Raw genomic sequence first — 19,538 nt, 5'->3', positions numbered from 1 at the left:
TTCAGATGACCATCAGGTATACTACTGCGGGCAAGAATCCCTCAGAGAAATGGAGTAGCCTTCATAGTCAATAAAAGAGTAGGAAAAGCAGTACTGGGATACAATCTCCAAAATGACAGAATGATTTCAGTTCGAATCCAAGGCGAACCATTCAACACCACAGTAGTCCAAGTCTATGCCCCAACCACTGGTGCTGAAGAGGCTGAAGTTGACCAGTTCTATGAAGGCCTACAACACCTTCTAGAATTAACACCCAAAAATGATGTCCTTATCATCATGGGGGATTGGAATGCTAAACTAGGAAGCCAAGAGGTAACTGGAATAACAGGCAAGTTTGGCCTTGGAGTACAAAATGAAGCAGGGCACAGGCTGGCAGAATTTTGTCAAGAGAACACGATGGTCATAGCAAACTCTTTTCCAACAACCCAAGAGACGACTCTAGACATGGACATCACCAGATGGTCAACACAGAAATCAGATTGACTATGTGCTCTGCAGTCAAAGATGGAGAAGCTCTGTACAGTCAGCAAAAACTAGACCAGGAGCTGACTGTGGCTCAGATCATGAGCTTCTTGTTGTGAAATTTAGGTTTAATTGACGAAAGTAGGGAAAAGCACTAGGCCACTCAGGTATGACCTAAATCATATCCCTGATGAATATACAGTAGAGGTTACAAATAGATTTAAGGAATTAGCTCAGATAGACAGAGTGCCTGAAGAACTATGGACGGATGTTTGCAACATTCTACAAGAGGTAGCAACTAAAACCATCCCAAAGAAAAAGAAATGGAAGAAAGCAAAATGGCTGTCTGAGTAAGCTTTACAAATTGCTGAGGAAAGAAGGGAAGTGAAAGGCAAGGGAGAAAGAGAAAGATACATTCCATTGAATGCAGAATTCCAGAGAATAGCTAGAAGAGGTAAGAATGCCTTCTTAAATGAACAGTGCAAAGAAGTAGAAGAAAACAATAGAATAGGGAGGACCAGAGATCTCTTCAAGAAAATTGGAGATATGAAGGGAAAGTTTCATGCAAAGATGAGCATGATAAAGGACCAAAATGGCAGGGACCTAACAGAGGCAGAAGAGATTAAGAGGAGGTAGCAGGATTACACAGAGGAGCTATGCAAGAAAGAGCTTAACGTCCCTGATAACCACAATGTGGTGGTCACTGACCTCGAGCCAGACATCCTGGAATGTGAAGTCAAATGGGCCTTAGGAACTCTGAGCAACAACAAAGCTAGTGGAGGCGACAGTATTCCAGCTCAGCTATTCAAAATCTTAAAAGATGACGCTGCAAAAGTGCCAGCAAATTTGGCACTTTGGCACTCAATATGCCAGCAAATTTGGAAAATTCAACAGTGGCCACAGGATTGGAAAAGGTCAGTTTACATTCCCATCCCAAAGAAGAGCAATGCCAAAGAATGTGGAACCTATGAATATTCAAACATGTTGGTGTGAGCTTAAGTGGACTCATAGAAACACAGAAACAGAGCGAGTCAGAAGGGGCCTCCCGGGCCATCTAATCTGACCTCTGGCACCAGCCAGCTCCGCTCACGACATGCCCACCATGTGCACGTCTAGCCTTTCCTTGAACACCTGCACCGATGTGGCCTCAACAACCTCTCGTGGAAGCCCATTCCATATCCTCGGGGTTCTAACTGTCAGGAAATGCTTCCTGGCACCCAAATGAAACCTTGGCTCCCTGAGCTTTGCTCCTTTGGAGCGTGTTCTGCCTTCCTCTGCAGGGGAGAACAGGTCTCTACCCATCTCCATGTGACATCCCCTCACATACCTGTATGTCGCCAACCTATCCCCTCTGAGTCTCCTCTTCTCCAGGCTGAAGAGACCCAGTTCCCTCAGTCTCGCCTCATACCCCATCCCCTGCAAACAGGCCACCAACCCTGTGGCCCTATGCTGCTCTGACTCCAACCTGGCTATATCCTTTCTGTAACGAGGGGCCCAAAACTGAACACAATACTCCAGAGTCATGTAGAGTGGTAGTAATACCTCTCTTGATCTAGAAGCCACACTTCTGGCTATGCAACCAAGGGTGGCGTTCGCCCTCTTGACCACCGCATCACACTGCTGACTCATGTTAAGCCTGCAGTCAACCAGTACCCCGAGGTCCCTATCACAAGTGCTGCTCTCCAGCTACTTGTCATCTAACCTGTACTTAAGACGGCTATTCCTGTGCCCCAGGTACCTTGCATTTATCCACATTGAACCTCATTCTGTTGTCTCCTGCCCACTTCCATAGTCTGTCCAGATCCTTTTGGACCTGAAGTACCTGCTCCTCAGTTGTGGCCACTGCTCCAGTTTTAGTGTCGTCTGCAAATTTGATCAGCAGAGTGTTCACCACTTCTTCCATGTCATTAATGAAAAGATCAAACAGGATCAGCCCTAGGACAGAGCCCTGGGGGACCTCACTTGTCACTGGCCACCATCCCTACAATTCCCCACTAATGGTAACCTTCTGCTTTTGGTCAGTCAACCATGCCCTAATCCACCGGACAGTGCTTCGGTGTATCCCAAAACTCCTCAGTTTCTCCACCAGGATATCATGGGGCACTTTGTCAAAGGCCTTGCTGAAATCCAGGTATACAACATCCACTGCATTCCCTCCATCTAGCCATCTTGAAACCTTGTCATAAAATTCCACAAGGTTTGTCTTGCAGGACCTGTTTTCGCGGAAGCCACGTTATGTGGCTGTCAGCCTCCCTTCCCTATCTTGTATCACTAGATCTCTCTCTATTATGAGCCTTTCCATTATTTTTCCTAGAATGGACGTAAGGCTAACAGGTCTATAATTCCCCACGTCCCTTCTAGTACCCTTTTTGAAAATTGGGACCACTGATGCCACCCTCCAGGCCTCTGGAACTTCACCGGTTCTCCATGAGGCCTCAAAAATGGAGACCAGCGGGCATGAGAGAACCCCTGCCAACTCTCTAAGTACTCTTGGGTGTAACCCGTCAGGGCCTGGCGCCTTTGTAATGTACAATGCCCTGAGGAGTCCCTCAACTTCAAGGGGGGGTAACTCTAATCTGTGCCCCTAAGTCCCCAGCCTCATCTAATCTCCTATGTGGATATCTCCCATTCTGCTTTGGGGAGAACACAGAGGCAAAATTGTCATTTAGCATCTGTGCCTGTTCCCTCATATCAGTCACTGCATCTCCTTCCTCCTTATTTAGTGGTCCCACCACTTGTCCCCCCTTCCTCTTCCTATTTACGTGCTGAAAGAAGCCCTTTTTGTTGCTCTTGATATTCTTGGCAAGTCTCAGCTCGTAATCAGCCTTAGCCTTGTGAAGAATCTTTCTGCAACGGGCCTCCTCCTTCCGGTATACCCTTTTGTCTATTTGCCCCAGTACCCATTTCCTACGCAGGTTCCTCTTTCGTCTAATCCCTCTAACCACCTCCTTTCGCATCCATGGCGGCACCCTTCTCCGCCTCCCCACCTTACTGACTAGAGGTATCATCAAGGCTTGTGCCTCCAAAACCTCCCTTTTGAGTGCCATCCACCCCTCCTCAACTCGCTTACCTTCCAGTAACCTACCCCAGGAGACTTTCCCCAGTCTGGCCTTCACTTGGCCAACGCTGGCCCTCTTGAAGTCCCAGCTTCTAGTGCTCAACCTGCTGGATGTCCCCAGTTCCCTGATCTCAAAGCAAAGGATGGAGTGATCACTCACATCCAGAGCTCCCCAAATCTGTACTTCATCTATCAGCTCCTCCCTATTGGTCAAGACCAAGTCAAGGATGTCCCCCCCCCCCATCGCCTCTCGAACCCTCTGTGTGAAAAAAGCTCCCTCAATAGCTTCTAGGAAGCGACGTGACCTGGCTGTTACCGCCGAGTGAGTCTCCCAGGTAATATCCGGGAGACTGAAATCTCCCATAATTACTGTGTCTCTCCCTCGAGATATCCTTAGAATCTGGCCTGTCAGGACATCATCCAGGGTCTCACGTTGACCTGGAGGGCGATAACATACCCCCACTGTCAGGTCTCTTTCCCTGTCAAAACCCCTAAGTTTCACCCAGACTGCCTCTACCGAATCCCCATCTGTGCTGCATTCTATCTCACTGCATCCTATCCCTTTCCTGGCGTATAAAGCCACTCTCCCACCCCTCTTTCCCTTCCTGTCCTTTCTAAAAAGGTGATACCCTTCTATGTTCACGTTCCAGACTTGCCTTTCATCCCACCAAGTTTCTGTGATTCGCACCAGATCATACCCTCCTATTCCCAGGAGAGCTTCAAGCTCTTCCTGCTTATTACTCATGCTCCTAGCATTGGTGTACGTGCACCTCAACTCCTGCCCATCGCTTCCTTTCCTTGGAGTTCCCAGCCTCCTCCTTCCTCCCATCCTCCCTGATACCTGGCCCCTCTCTGTAGAAGTCCTGTCAGTCTCTGCAGTACCTCTAAAACCGTGTTCTCAGAGCCCTGATCCTCTCCCCATACTTGTCCAGTGCAGACACGTATCTGGGGGGCCTGAACCCACCCACCCCCTGGCTCATTTAAAGTCTTCCAGATGTAGCTCGCTAGAACATCTCCAAAGGACCTTTTCCCCATCCTTGTGAGGTGTAACCCATCCCTTGCCAGAAGTCCATTGGCAAGAAACCGATTGCCGTGGTTGAGGAACCCGAAGCGTTCTTTCTGGCACCACACCCTAAGCCAGTCGTTCACCTTGGAGGCCCTCCTGTCCCTTCCTGGCCCAAATCGCCAGACTGGTAAAATCGACGAGAAGGCCACTTGGGCCTTCAGCTCCCTGAGTTTCTTCCCCATGGCCTCGAAGTCCCTGATGATCTTGACCACACCCTGCCTGGCCACGTCGTTTGTGCCCACATGGATCACCAGGAGCGGCTGGTGACCCCCGGAGTGAACAAGACGCTCCACTCTGTCCTTCACATGCCGGATGCGTGCACCTGGCAGGCAGCAAACCTCCCTTGTGTCCAGATTGGGGCGGCACACCACCACCTCAGTGCCCCTCAGCAGGGAGTCCCCAAGAACAATCACCCGCCACCGTGTCTTCCTGGTGGTGGTGGGCGGCCGTGCCCTGGCCCTCGACTCTCCTGCAGCGGCCCCCTTGCCACCTGATGTCCCAGGCTGGGGGTCCTGCTGGTCCCCCAAGGCCTCATCAGCCCCAGCCTCCCCAAGTGGAGAGAACCTGTTTCCCAGCTCCAGATTGGTGCCAGGAGAAGGAGGAGGCCGTGCTGGCCTCCTCCTCCTGTGGGTGACATACCTCCATGCTTCCGCAGCTGCTCCTCCCGTGGACTCTCCCTCAACCCTCTGTCCAGAGGGGGGCTGCTCCGGGGGGCCTGGAGAGCTCTCTTGGCCCTCAGGCACCTCACCTCCTCTTCTAGCAGGGTCACCATCTTGCACCGAGGGCAAATGTAACCCTGCCTCTCCTGGGGAGAAGGGCGAACGTGTCGCAGCTGTCACAGCGGACAGCAACACCCGTGTCTCCCACCAAGGCCATCTCCTGGACTGCCATTGGGATCCCTTCCGGGACCTTACCTTGGTCCCCCTGCCTCGTTAGTCCTGCAGTTCCTCTCACTCGCCCAGTTCTCCCAGACAAAAACCCACTCACACACATACACAAAGATAAAATAAACTTAAATTTATAAAATGAACTTAAATTTAAATTGGAGGGGAAAAAAAGCAAAGGACAGCACCAAGAAAGAAAGGGAGGGAGGGAGGAAGGGAGGGAAAACAAAGCAAAAAAGTAAATAAAAACCTCTGCATCCCAGGGAAGGGAGTCCCCGGACAGCCCGGGCCACAGCTAAGGGACACAGACAAGGGACGACACCAAGAGGCAAGAGCAAAAAGGGCTTGCAGTGGCTGAGTGCAGCCTTATCAGTCCCTCAGGCCGGTGGCCCCGCCCCCTGCACCCCCTTGGCCCCTCTAGCTTCTCTGGCCCCACCTCCCTTCCTCTCTGCTGCTCCTGGCCCTCTGCCCAGCCCCTACCTTGCCTTCGCCAGTCCCCTGGCCACTCAGCCCTCTCTCCCAGCCTGTGCCTCTGCTGCTCTGCCAAGAGGCCAGAGCCAAAAGCTCCGAGGGATGGTGGAAGACAGGAAGGCCTGGAGGAATGTTGTCCATGGGGTCGCGATGGGTTGGACACGACTTCGCGACTAACAACCACAACAACAACAACTCAATTTATGTTTACATTTTCAACATCCATTTGACATATTTGGAAACATCTTGGCTAGTCTATTTGGTGACAAATATCATCTATAAAACATTTTATACAAGTTTTCTTTATATGAAGTTGCTAATGTTACCTTAATATTTCTCTCCCACAGCTTTTGCCATTTTTCTAATTCAATATTATATCCAAAGTTTTGTGCCCACGTTATCATAGTTTCCTTAACCTGTTCATCTTCCATTCTCCTATCTAGTAAGAAATTATATAATCTTTTAATCATTTTCTCATCTGATTTAAGCATCGTCTGATCAAATTTTGTTAAATCCTTATAAAAGCCCTACATTCTATAGTCTTTAGCGTATCTCGATTGTATCTGCACCTTATGTCACCAAGAAATATTAGAGCCTTGTTCTTGTATTTCTTGATTCAATTTCAATCCTCCATCATTATCCAAAATATCATCATATCTTACGATCGCTTCAAAGTTCAATGCATTTGGATATACAAGAGCTTCCATAGGTGAAAGCCATCTTGCTAATTTATTATACAATTTTGTCTTTAACTTTTCCCACGCTGACATTCATGATTTCCTAATATAATGACTTAAAAAACTTTTCATACCACATATAAGCATGCCAACCCATTTGCAAATCATGCCCTTCGAGATACAAGTTTCTCTTATTTCTTAAAGTTATCCATTCTTTTAGCCATGTTAAAACAGAAGCTTGATAATACAGCATCCAATCAGGGAGACCAAAACCCCCATTCTCTTTAGCCTCCTGAAGTATTTTTAGTTTAATCCTTGGTTTCTTTTTTCTCCATATAAATCTCGAGATTTGAGAATTTAAATCATCAAAAAAAAATTTTTGGGAATCATTTGGAATAGAAACAAAAGCTTTGGTAATATATTCATTTTAGATAGCGCTATTCTTCCCAGCAAGGATAATTGCAAATTAGCCCATTTTTCCAAATCACTCTTAATTTGTCATAATTGTCTTCTTTCGGAGTGGTACACTTAGCTGTAAGATAAATTCCCAAGTATTTAACCTTTTTAACAATCTGAAAGTCCACTTGTTCCACCAGAGTTTTTCTCTGCTCCTGTGTGAGATTTTTTACTAACAGTTGCATCTTTTCTCTGTTTCTTTTCATCCGAGTAACTTCGCCTTACTCTTCAATCCCTTGTAGGAGTTTAGGCATTGTTACTAAGGGTTCCTCAATTATGAAAACTAGGTCATCTGCAAATGCTTGCAATTTATAGCTTTCATCTCTGATTCTAGTACCTTTAATGTCCATATAGTCCCCGATATTTCTGTTTAACACTTCTAGGATCAATATAAACAATAGAGGTGATAGCGGGCATCCTTGTCTTGTACCCTTTTGTATATCTATAATATTTGTAAATTCTCCATTGATTATAATTCTAGCAGACTGCTTTTGATAGATGCTTAATATCGCATTAATGAACTTTTCACCAAATTCCATTTGAACTAATTGTTGCTTCATAAATTGCCAATTAACATTGTCAAAAGCCTTCTGTGGGTCCATGAATAACAGTGCCATTGGTTTTTCTGTATGTATTTCATAATACTCTAAGATGCCCAAGATAGTTCTCATATTATTCCTCATTTGTCTTTTAGGTAAAAAACCATTTTGATCTGAATGAATAAAGTCTGTTAAATGCTTCTTCAATCTTTCTGCCATTATGGAGGCAAAAATTTTGTAATCCACATTTAATAGTGATATAGGTCTATAGTTTTGAATCTGCGTCAAGTCTGTGTCTTCTTTCAGTATTAATGTAATATTTGCCTCTGTAATTGGTAGCAGTATTCTTGAAAGGGCAAGAGCTGAGGTTGGGCTAGGACTTCAGTTAACTTCTCTGCCATCTCCTGAAGCAGCAGGGCTGCAGTGGAAAGATGAGCATGTGGCCATCACCCCCCCCCCCCACACACACACACACACTTTTGTACATTTACTCTTGCACAAAAAGAATGGCAACCTCCACCCCATAATAAGTTTCTACTTATTATTGCAGAGCAATCCATAAATAACTGCAAATGGGTGGCAGCCTCCATGGCTAGTAGAAATAAGAGAGAAGCTAAAAACACTGCTTGGATATGTTTTTAATGACATGGTAAATGCTTGTATCTTGAAATGCTTTGCCTTAAATATCATGTTTGTCAGGGAATTCAAATCTTCTCTTACTTCAAAGGCAGAGAAAGTATGGAGAAAATTGCCCAGAATTGCTCTGCAACCAGGTCATCTATACAAGCTTTATTCTGTATTTGATGGGCATTCCAGGGTTTCTATTGCCTTCTTCCATCTCAGGCTGTCTTTACAAACAAATGTATGGTTCAGCTAAACCAAAGGAGCCCTTATTGCCTTTAGCTGGTTTTAAACTCCTAACTCAGCTCACTCTCTCTTAGTTTACTCTATCTCAACACTTGGTGTTGACTGGGTCATGCAGTCATAGGGGCCTTAGTGGAAACCTGGAACTGCTCAAGCTAATATGTTGTTCTCCAGCTAATTTCTGCTGGAGTTGTTTTCTGACACACTTTCCCCAGCTGCCAGCTCATTCCATTCTGACATGTCCCATCCATCCTGAGGAGAGACGAGGTTTTATCCTCACTAACTCAGCCAACCTGCTTAAGTTATGCTCAGCTTCTGTCCTGCTGTTGTCCTCCCCTTGCTTGACATAGGAGCAGCTGCATAGCAGCACAACTGAAGGCTTGAGCTACTCCCTGTTGGGAGGGTTTTCATATTGACTGGAATTGCCCAACCTCTGCAGCTCACCATGGCTTATTTTGATCATTCATCTCCCTGTAGGAGTTGGTGTAGTTTGTCATATCATCCAAACCCAGGCAGCAGATATTGTCTGAGAGTTAAACAACCGTCATATAACCCTACAAATGATTATGTTATGTTTTCTCTTACATGTTTATGAGTTTGCTATAAAAATGTAATGCCAACACCAAGTTCATGGTGTATATATAATTCTGCTTACGTGAGTAGTGCCATGTGGCATACTGCTGTTTCTAAGTAGGAGAGCTCTGTCCAGATTGCCCTGCCCCTGTGATTGCTAGTCTGCAAGGTTTGTATCTTGTTTTAACCCACCAGGACAGATTGGAGATTGTATTGATGTACCGTGCACCCTTTGGCTCATCAGTCTCCGTACCTGAGCTGACAGAGGTGGTCTTAGCTGTGATCCTGGGACTGCCAGGGCCCTTGGTTTAGCAGGGATGTCAGCATTCATTCTGAGGGCACCTCAAAATGTCATGGCTTCCGTGAAAGTCATGGGACTTTCCCAACATGTTATCGGCTCAACACATGAAGCAGGGCACAGTCTGGACTTAATATTTTAACTGGACATGCGGGTGGTGTTCTGAGGGTGATGCCTACAGTTTATCCCCTTTGTTGTTATCAGATCACTGGCTGTCAAGAATAGAGTGACAGTGGGTTTTCTGCTCTGTACAGGTGGGGGATCTATTAAGATGGTCTGCCCCCAGAGGCTAATGGATCTAGGTGGTTTCCAGAGGGTGCTGGGGGTGGGGTTTCTATTTATAGCCCTGGTCAAGCTGTGGAACATGGATAGACATTCATTCTGGATCACCCTCTCTGGAGTAGCACTTATATGGCTCTGTGGCATCCCCCAGAGTTTAAATGAAACAAAACGGGAACAGCATGAGTGAGTTCTGACGGAGAAAAACTAGGGAATTTAAAGAAACAACATTGGACAGTATACAAAGGAAATAAATAAGTAAAATGCTAATTGTTTAAAAGTGTTTATTGGTTTAGTATTAGAGATAAAGAGGAAGTCCTGGAAATGACAAGAATCAGTTTTATAATAGTGGTATTCTTCATGGTCTCTGTGCATCACACATGTGGGCTCTGCATGCATGCATGCATGCATGGAGCTGTTTCAAGAAGATGACAAAGCTGATTAATTATTATTTGGTGGGAGGCTCAGAAATGCTCCTAGCAGTATCCCAGTGTATTGGACTATAATTAACATGTTGGTTCTGATGAAGTTAATTCAGCTGGTGAAACTTTTCACAGAGTAGCTGAAATAGTTACAGCTTACAGAAACTGGTACTAAAAATCTTAACATTCTTGCAGGAAGGAAACCAGAAAACCTTGTAGAAGCAACTTTCCCAAACCATAATAAATAGGCAGTTCCCCCACTAGTCATTGCCATAGAACAATTGGTATGTGTGTGAACTAGCCATTTTTTTGAATCCCTACCTGCAAACCCAATTGTGACCTAAGCTCTGAGGCAGAGTACTGCTGGATTTACTTCTGAGCTTGAAGTATAAACAGTTTAAAGCCGCAGATCTGTTTAGAGTCAGTTCAGAATAAGCTCTGTTAAACTCTGGAGGAGACCTGAATGTCTGTGGCTTGGAAGGCAGCCTGTGATCAGGTTCTGGTTCAAAGCTTTCTTCTCCACTCCAATTATTTCACCACCAAAAGGAATTGGCCTCATGAGGCACTGCTCTTTTTAAATCATGATGGAGATAATGTCAAAAGCACTCTCTGAACAGTACTTTCCCCCAATGAAACTCAGGAGGGCTAGGAACAGGGACAGGTGGGTGAGCTACTTCCTGCATAGATGGGGTGTCACTCCCTCTGCCACCCACCCCTCTGAAGCCAGCCTGAAAACTCCTGAATCTATTTAGACTTATTTACAGGTATGTCAAATTGCTGCCACAGTTTGTCACGGAGTGGATATGATTAAGATCATGATTGATTTGATTTAAATTGATTTAAATCATGATTTTCATCACTGGTCAGTAAGACTAGATTTAAATTATGGTTTTCTACATTATTTGCACAAATGCCTGCCTTACTCTTCATTAGAAGAACTTCATTAAAGTATTCCCGAATTGGGTCTTTCTTGTGGCCCACTTCTGTTATAGGTTTTCGCCTCCAGGGAAGGAATGATATGATAAACCTCAGGCTGTACACAAAAAGATCCAGAGAAATGTTCTGCTCAAAAGGTTTCACTTTCATTTTTACTGTTTGCCCACCCCATCCTCACATTTAGCTTCTTCTGCAGATCTACTCCACTCCCAACAATCTTATTCTATTCATTGAAATTTTTGAAACTTGGCACTTAAGAGGTAAAGGGTTGATTGCATGTACCTATATTTGCAATGGAACAATGGGATTAAGGTCTTTTTCTCAACTCTATATATTTATTCTATAACATTTTTGCTGTGAAGAAGAGGCATGTGATCACTGCAGACACAAATTCACAGTTTTGAGAACTGTAAAACCAAGCATCTGTGATAATGTCTTCTAGATAGAAAAATGGCCCTGTAATCTTACAGAAACCACTGGAAGAAGATGCCATTGTAAATTGATTAATGGAATTCATTTACCAAAAAATTTAAATATTGCATGAATATACAGCTTCATGCTACATAATTAAAAACTAATACTTATTTCATGATGGATAACCTTTGGATTATAATGTCTCTTAAACAGAAATCTATCTTTGGATATTTTTCCACAAAAAGCATTTTATTTAAAAAATCCAATTTAAATTTTAAAAATCCTATTTAAATTAAAAATCTGATTTTAAAAATATTTTTGCAAAAATTATTGTTTTTTATCCACCCTGGACTTTGTTGCTACTGGCTTGAAAGACAGAAATTGAGCAGGTATTATTTTGGTGCTGAAATAAGTTTTAACAGTTGCATTTTTTCCTATGAGGTACACTTCAGAAAAAAGGCATCCCTAAATATAGCACATATATATATACATTCCATATTTGCTAGGAAACCTTAAATAGATAGTATGCTCCATTGAAAGCATGACATGTAAACATGCATAGAACAATGTTCAGCTTATTACTATAATTGTATGCCATTCCTTTTAATTTTTATTGACATGTGGTATAAAATTATGAACATCATTACTAAAACTAAAAGACAAGCTCTTTCTCTATTATGTTTCTCTATCATGTATATTCCAGTAACTAGCAAATGGAGCCTATTTATTCACACAACTTTGTGGAACATGAATTCAGTTTATTTTTTATGGGAGCTTTATGAATTTGACTGTTTCAATGAGCAGGATTTTCTTCGGTTATTCTGGGGTAGTCAGTTACAAAGTAAAATGACATTCCCAAAGATTGTCCTTAGTTGGAAAAGCCTATTCCAACCTGAAGGACAACATTCATTTATCCATTTCAGATTTACTCTGGACCATGGGTCCTCAAACTACAACCTATGGGCCAAATCCGGCCCGCCATGCCCATTTATCTGGCCTGCCTCAGAGGTTTTGGACTCACCGCGCTCGCCGCTGCCACCACCGCTGCCCGCCTCGCCCTGTGTGCGCCTGCCACCACCCTGCGTGCGCAGGGAGGCGGCGGCTTGCTTACACAGAGATCATTTTGGACTCCCTCAGAGAAAATGATCTCCGAGTGAGCAAGCTGCTGCCTCATGTGCCCATCCCCACCTTGCTCACTGCACCCGTCCCGCCTTGCCTCCCCTCCCCTCACTGCACATGCCTGCCCCCACCACCGGCACCTTTCAACTGGCCCCCTGTTGAAAAAGTTTGAGGACCCCTGCATCTAGACCAGGGGTCCTCAAACTTTTTCAATAGGGGCCAGTTGACAGATGCCAGCGGTGGGTGCAGGCCGCCAAGGCGGTGCTGGTGGGGGGGGGGGTATGGGCTGTTGAGGGGGTGGGCGCGCACACGCAAGGCGAGAAGAGGGGGCGTGGGGCAAGGTGCTGGCTTGCTTGTGAGGAGATCGTTTTCTCCAAGTGGATCCAGAACAACCTCCTCATGAGCAAGCCACTGCTGGGTGCGCGCACAGTGAGGCACTAGCTTGCTCACAAGGAGATAATTTTCTCTGAGCAGTCTAAAACATCCTCCTCGTGAGCCCACTTGCGTGCACGGTGAGTACAAAACCTCTGGGAAGAGCAGTTAAATGGACATGGCGGGCCGGATCCGGCCCGCAGGCCTTAGTTTGAGGAACCATGGTCTAGACTGACACCTGACTGATGCAATTGCTTGCTACTTCTAATTGGGAAAATTAGACAGTCAGGTTGGTTTAGAAAATCTGTTGTTCCTGGTGATGAAAAAGAGATAGCTTGGCTGATTTTCCGAGTTGCACAGACAAGCTCAGGGAAATCCAACTATTTCTTTTTCTCCTTTGATTAGAGGAGAATACAAGTAGAATTGTTTGTTCTGTTGAAATATTCTGTTGTATTTGCTCTAAACCAGAGTTAGTCTGATTTTGTCCTAAATCATTCTTGCCCTTAAAATTAAACACGTCTCAATGTAAATTCCAGGGACAAGCATCCTTGACCTTTTGGGTGTTCTGCATTTCTATCTGGATGTTGAAATTGTCTCAGTAGGAAGCAAATGTGATTTTGTTCTTGAACTGCAAATATTAGATTCACCTGGGTGAATTTTTTTCACTTCACACGTCTGACATTTGCTTTTTCCCCTCTCTCATAATATTCCCTGCAGTTTTCACTGGATGATCATGTTCTGCACGTGCAGTTCTGAACAGTTGCGTGATGTGCTTATTTGTGGTTTAAGCAGCTGTTCTTTGTATTTCAGTGAAGAGCATCACACAAGCACTTCTGTAATATCCAAAGCAAGATGGTGCATTTGAAACTGCCTTCAAGCCCAGTAGTGCGTGCGTTGATTGGGAGGGATTATGCACAGTCCCATAGACTCAGGCAAAGGTCTTTTTCAGTCCTGCTGCTGAACATACTTTTAATTTCCGGCACCAGGGACCTTCTTCATGAAAAGCATGCATTGTGTCCCAGTCCATACGGGCAGATCATCATAAGTCTTTTGGCTCTTGGGGAGTGAGTCCCACTTAGCTTTTCACTGGAGAACAAGTGATTTGTTCATGCCACTTTTCATTCTTCTCTGTAAAGTGTGCATCAGCCTCTGCTACGCTTGGTCAAGAAGAAAAACTTGAATCAGGGATATGTGCCATGAGCTTGTCTTTGTTCTTCATGGGTTCTTGGTGGACAAAATGTGTGAGTTGCTGCAATCTGGAGCTATCTGTTACCCCAGAAACTGTGATTAGCAAGATAAGAGGCAGGTTTATCCACCATTCCAGGAATGTTTTTGGTGCACCTTTTTTCTTTCTTCCAACAGAAGGTAGTGGACAAACCCTTTACCTACACACACCCTTCCATATATTATGTGTGTTTATCATGAGCTCTGTCATTTGGCATACTGCAGTGTCTTGCTCCAGCCTAGCTATGCAGTAGGGACAGCATAATATGAGAAATGAGTACAAAATGCATTTCTAAGTGGAAAACCACATATTGCAAATGCATTTATTTAAGACATGTACAATTATGTCTACGCCTTGGAAAATGCATGTGAAATGCATACAAGTTTCTGTATGTGAACCTGAGTTGGAATTAGTTCGGCAATAGGAAAACAAGACCCTTGATGAGATCAAGCTTGGCAAATTTGGATGTCCCTTGGCATATTCCATGGGTTCTTCAGATCTGCCCTCCAAATAAACTAATCTCTCTAAGGGTTCTCTCAGTTATCTGTTACAGGCAGGAAAAGAAGGTTTAAAAATCAGGCACACGCCATGATATGCAAGTGATAAATGCCCACTTATTTTACCATGTTGGGAAGGAAGTTGCTGTTTTTCTTCTATAGACAGAGATTTTTCCAGGTGTTACTTGACATATTAAGGATGTGCAGCCTGGCTTTAGTGCTAGGCTTTCTTGGAGACCTCTCAGAAGAAAAAGCTTGCATTTCCCAAGACTTCTTCCATGGCTGAAAATGTTGGCTGGACCTTCTGATTTTAGCTTCCCTAACAAAATTTCATCTATTTCTTTCCCAGTCCTGAACTTTAATCATGGCTTGGATACATTTGTTCAGAAGTCCCTTTGGAGTGATGTTTAAGCCTTCAAGGCACTGTACAGTATCTGAAGTATTGGCCTTGAGGGCACACCTCTGCAAAGCTTTCTGAGCATTGGCAGGGAAAGGAAAATGTGCAGTTCCTAACAAGACTTGGAAAAGCTCCCTAACCCAAATGAACTGCAACTTAAACAAAGGCTCTTTGGAAGCCCTCTCCCTAGCCTCTGTTTTTCTTGATATTTGGGTGAATTTTACCACTTGTGATGCCCCTAAACGTATAATTGTTTATTTAAGTTTTGTCACTGAGGCAAAGAGAGAGCTTCCAGAAAATTTACTACTCTGAAAGTGGACATACCATGTTTCTGGGTCATGTTATGCTGTTTCAATGCCCAGGTTGTATACACCATCCTGGTGTGACTGCACTCTGTCTGTGCTCCCCTAAGGACAGAGGTGGGCTGCAAAGAAGCTAAAAGCAAGGCACCCCAGAAGGCTCCTTGGCAGCTAAGTTCATGTTTCAAATGCTGCAGTCCACCGTCTTATTGAATACTAAGGTTACTTCTAAGGAAGATGTCTCATTATACTTGATGGAAATGTGCATTATTACTATTGTAGAATAGTTCTATTCAGATGTGGCTTTAACACTATAGAGCAGAAGTTCTCAAACTTCAAAATGAGGTCCATATGCTTCATTCCAGTGTTCAGTAGCCAAGTTTCAGGGCAGTCAAGACTATCTGTATTTCGCCTTTCGCTAGATTTGTTTTTTCTGGTGATGAATACCAGTGCTGCTCTGCCCAGGCAAGATTATCCAACAAGTGTAGCTGAGGCCCATGACTTTCATAATGTAGCATTGCTGCAGTCTACCAATTATTCCCTAGAAACTTTCCTGTTCAGACTGTGATTTTCTAATATGGTGTTCATTTTATGAAGATGACAGTGCTGAAGCATGCAGAATATGAGTTATTAAAAGATAAGTTATAAGACTGCTTTGATTTGTAGAAAAAGCATTCATTTATACTGAATTCCTCTGCAAATTTCCAGTGGCTTGTGGGGTGGGGAAGTCTGAGAACTGCTGGTGTAGTTCTTGCTCAAAAAAGGAGCAGCATCTTGCGCATCCTTCATCTCCAGCATGTCTGGGAGGACCAGCAGTTGTACAGCTTGAATCCACACATGTCGACTTGTATGTGTGGGTAATCACTGTGCAGAGAATGAGCCTGGAAGAAGGGGTAAATGCACCAGGGACAGCATTCAGTCTCTGTCATATGTACCAGATGCGACACACGGTCACAGCAGAGCAGGTTTACCATTATCCCACACTGAGCCTTGAAAACAGGAAAACCTTTCAATCAAGCACAATCCCTTTTTGTGTCTTAGGAAGGAAATATGTGCAAGAAAGAGGCATTCTGTTACCTTGTTAACATGTGTTTTTGTGTTTCTGTTCTTATTTGCCTTCTGAAGCATTAAACGAGGATCCTATGTTAGGATCAGGTGAGCATATCCCACACAGTTGATACAGTTGTAATCCTACGTGGGATGGGACAGCACCACAACCTGGTGTTTTCCAACTTTCCTTCCCCAGCTGATCCTTTCCTCTAAGAATCCCTGATAGTTTAAAGGATTATCTTAGATATGTTTCTTTTCCCATGTGATCCTCTTGGTTCTCTTTCTTTCCAATATATTTTGTTAAGAAAGAAGGTACAAGTTACTGTGACTTTCTTTCGCGTTTTCTAATTCGAGCAAAGTATTTCAACTAACCTCATTCATGCTGATCCCCGCTGAGGAAAGGCACACTGGCTTTCAACAGCAGAACCTTCCTTTTTCATGACAAGCATGATCCAGCCATAGTTGAACACATTTGAGCCATAGTGATTCAGTGGGAGAGATTTTAAAATGTGCTTAACTCATTCACTGAATGGAGCTGGGATGTGCTTCACTCTGCTTGATTGTGGACAGTTAAACTTCCTGCCTTGCTCCTCACCCAACTGTCATCCTTGCTGAACTAATTCTTCCCAGAATTGCCCTTCCAACATAACCAACTCTTCTTGGAGACAACCACCACTCAAAATTATTGCTTAGAATGAAACCCCATAGCCACAATTTATCAGCAGTTGAAATATCCTGTTAAACTGTGCTATCCCTGTCCAACAAGAACAGCTTTCATGTCAATTTTGCAAACTGTATTCTTTGATTCTATGAAATTGAGATATTGCTCCTATCTTGAAAAAGTAAATAATTTTCAATTGTCTATGCTAGCATATAGTCTGACTTGTGGAAGACTTCAATTCACACTTAAACAATAGTGGGCACTGAGAACAAAATATTCTGAAAAATCTGAACAATGCCATATCCTAAATTCAGCAACAAATTATTGAGTAAATAAATCATTCTCTCTGCTCAACAAATCAAAGGTTAATGAGTTTCATTCTTTCATTTACAGCAGTGTCTTACCACTTAACATAGTTTCTGATTCTGAACTTGCTGTTTCTTCTCAAAAGCAGTAAAACGTCCTATGCAAATGTTGAAAACATTCTTCACTGATCCCCACCACCACCACCATTGTGTGGATTGTTGACTCTCTTGCCCTATCACAAACATATTTGAGATTCCCCCCCTGGGGAGAAGAAAGGCTGGGCATGTTTATACATCTTGCCAACTCACTCTGGCAATGAGCTGTGGTGGGCATGTTGTTCTGTGGACAACCCAAACCTAGACAATCAAGTTCTCATCAATTCAGCCTCTACCTTCCCCATTGGTCCTCCTGCAGGTATTCCGGAGAATTCCACAGCAGGGCCAAGTTATCTGCCCTCTCCCTGCCATGATCATGAACCTCTTTTAAGGGAGCTGCACTTTTGACAGCTCTCTATTAAAACTGATAGTTCCCATAAAAGGGTGGGGGGTGGCTTGCACTTTTCCACCTTCCCAGATACCAACTACCTTGGAAACAGGTGGGAGACTAAGAGGAACCACAATTGAGCTAGGTCCAAAAAGGGGCGTTTGGACTTGAGAATTTTACTGTGGATTTTTCAGTGACTGACCACTCCTATTTTACAAGCAAAGCTCACTCATGGCTTTGTTTTCACCTGAAGAAGCACCATTAAGACTAAAGTGCTTGGCAGCATCTTGGGGCCGCTGCCCTTCAGGAATGCTTCCTGAGACATCACCTGGGTAAGGCATGCCATTGCAGACCTACCAAATTGTTCAAGGGAGAACTTACACAAGTCTGACTAAAGAATTTTATTTCTAAAAGAAAGGAAAAAATGCACACATTTGGAGCACATTTTTAAAAGTGTGACAAACCAATAGCAGTCGCTCCAGTGTGCCACTTGGGCACTTTGAAGGAGCTGTCACTAGCTATCAAATCAGAGGCGGCTTTTTGCCATCTCCAGAAAAGAAACAAATGGGAACAAAAAAGCTTGTGGCAGGGCTCACAGTTGCAACAGGATATGCAGAGTCAGTGCTGGTTGTCCCAACGTGGGCACTTGTCAGGCAGCTTACAATGGCCCAGGTGGGGGGTCGCCGCTTTTGCCAAGCTGCTTGCTAACCAATCCTTAGCCAAAACCCACAGCAGGGTTAGTTGACTGGATTCAAAAACACCACAGGCTATCATGGGTACAGCCAACTCTAGAATACCCCATGTTGTTGCCCTCACACAAGCCACCCTGTAGGAAAATGGCCTACATATGCACAAGATGGAAACCCAGTCTATATGTCTGTCTTTTGCTTATGTTCTGTTGTGTACTTCATATGATTTCTATGATGTTACAGTGAAACCGAGCAGTCCAGAGACTTAGCAGTCATCATTGTGGATTTGGCCTAAAACAATTGTGGTTGCCTTGGTTGTGGATCCTTGTCTAATGCCTGTAGTATAAGATCCACCGCAGCACTAGGGTGACATGAGAAACCCTGAATGCTGTGGGAGGCTTGGCTCCTCACCATAGCACTGCTCCGGAAAGTAGATGTAGGTTAACTCTGCCAGGGGGAAAGCCACTACGTGACCTCTTCCCACAGCACTTGGAGCTTTTAATGTTATCCCAACTGCATGGCAGGGAGCAGCTTCCATGCCTCCACCATCTAGTGAGGACCAGTTTCCCATTTTAATGGCAGGTTGCCCTGCTGGTTTAGCAGAGGATATGAGTCAAAGCACAGCATACTCTACCCCTAAGTCAAAACAAAGGGCTCCTATGAAACATTAATAGCTAAGGCTTGGACTTCCCGATTTTCCAGTGGTGAGCTTCTCTCTCAGAGCCATACATATGTCCATCCATGTCGTTGCTGCACAAATCAGCCAGTGCCACATATTCCCTTTCCACATCCTTGGCAGCTGTTAGAAGAGAAGTAGGAAAATGCGTTATGCTCTGTTTGGCTTCTGCTCTTAATGAACACACCGAGTTGTCCAAACTTCACATTAGTCCAGAAACTGTTAGGTTCTTTCTGGAGAAATAATATCTTACTTCTACTCTGATGTTTCTTTAGCGCAGTCACATTTATTTCTTGTCCCAGAGCAAATCCTTGGAAGCCTAAGAGCATTTTTACACATGAAAGCACCTTTGAGCTTTTACAGGC

General features: G+C 44.3%; 1 protein-coding gene across 1 annotated transcript in view; it reads left to right on the top strand.

The window, feature by feature from the left end:
- SHISAL1 (shisa like 1) overlaps nt 1–19,538 on the top strand; it is a 58,922-nt gene that overhangs the window by 27,963 nt on the left and 11,421 nt on the right. The gene's annotated exons all lie outside the window — the stretch shown is intronic.

This window comes from Varanus komodoensis, unplaced genomic scaffold, assembly GCF_004798865.1.
Source record: "Varanus komodoensis strain SLA01 unplaced genomic scaffold, ASM479886v1 scaffold69, whole genome shotgun sequence".
NCBI lineage: Eukaryota > Metazoa > Chordata > Lepidosauria > Squamata > Varanidae > Varanus > Varanus komodoensis.
Note: the sequence above shows the minus strand (reverse complement) of the source record. Positions and strands in the feature narration are given on the sequence as shown.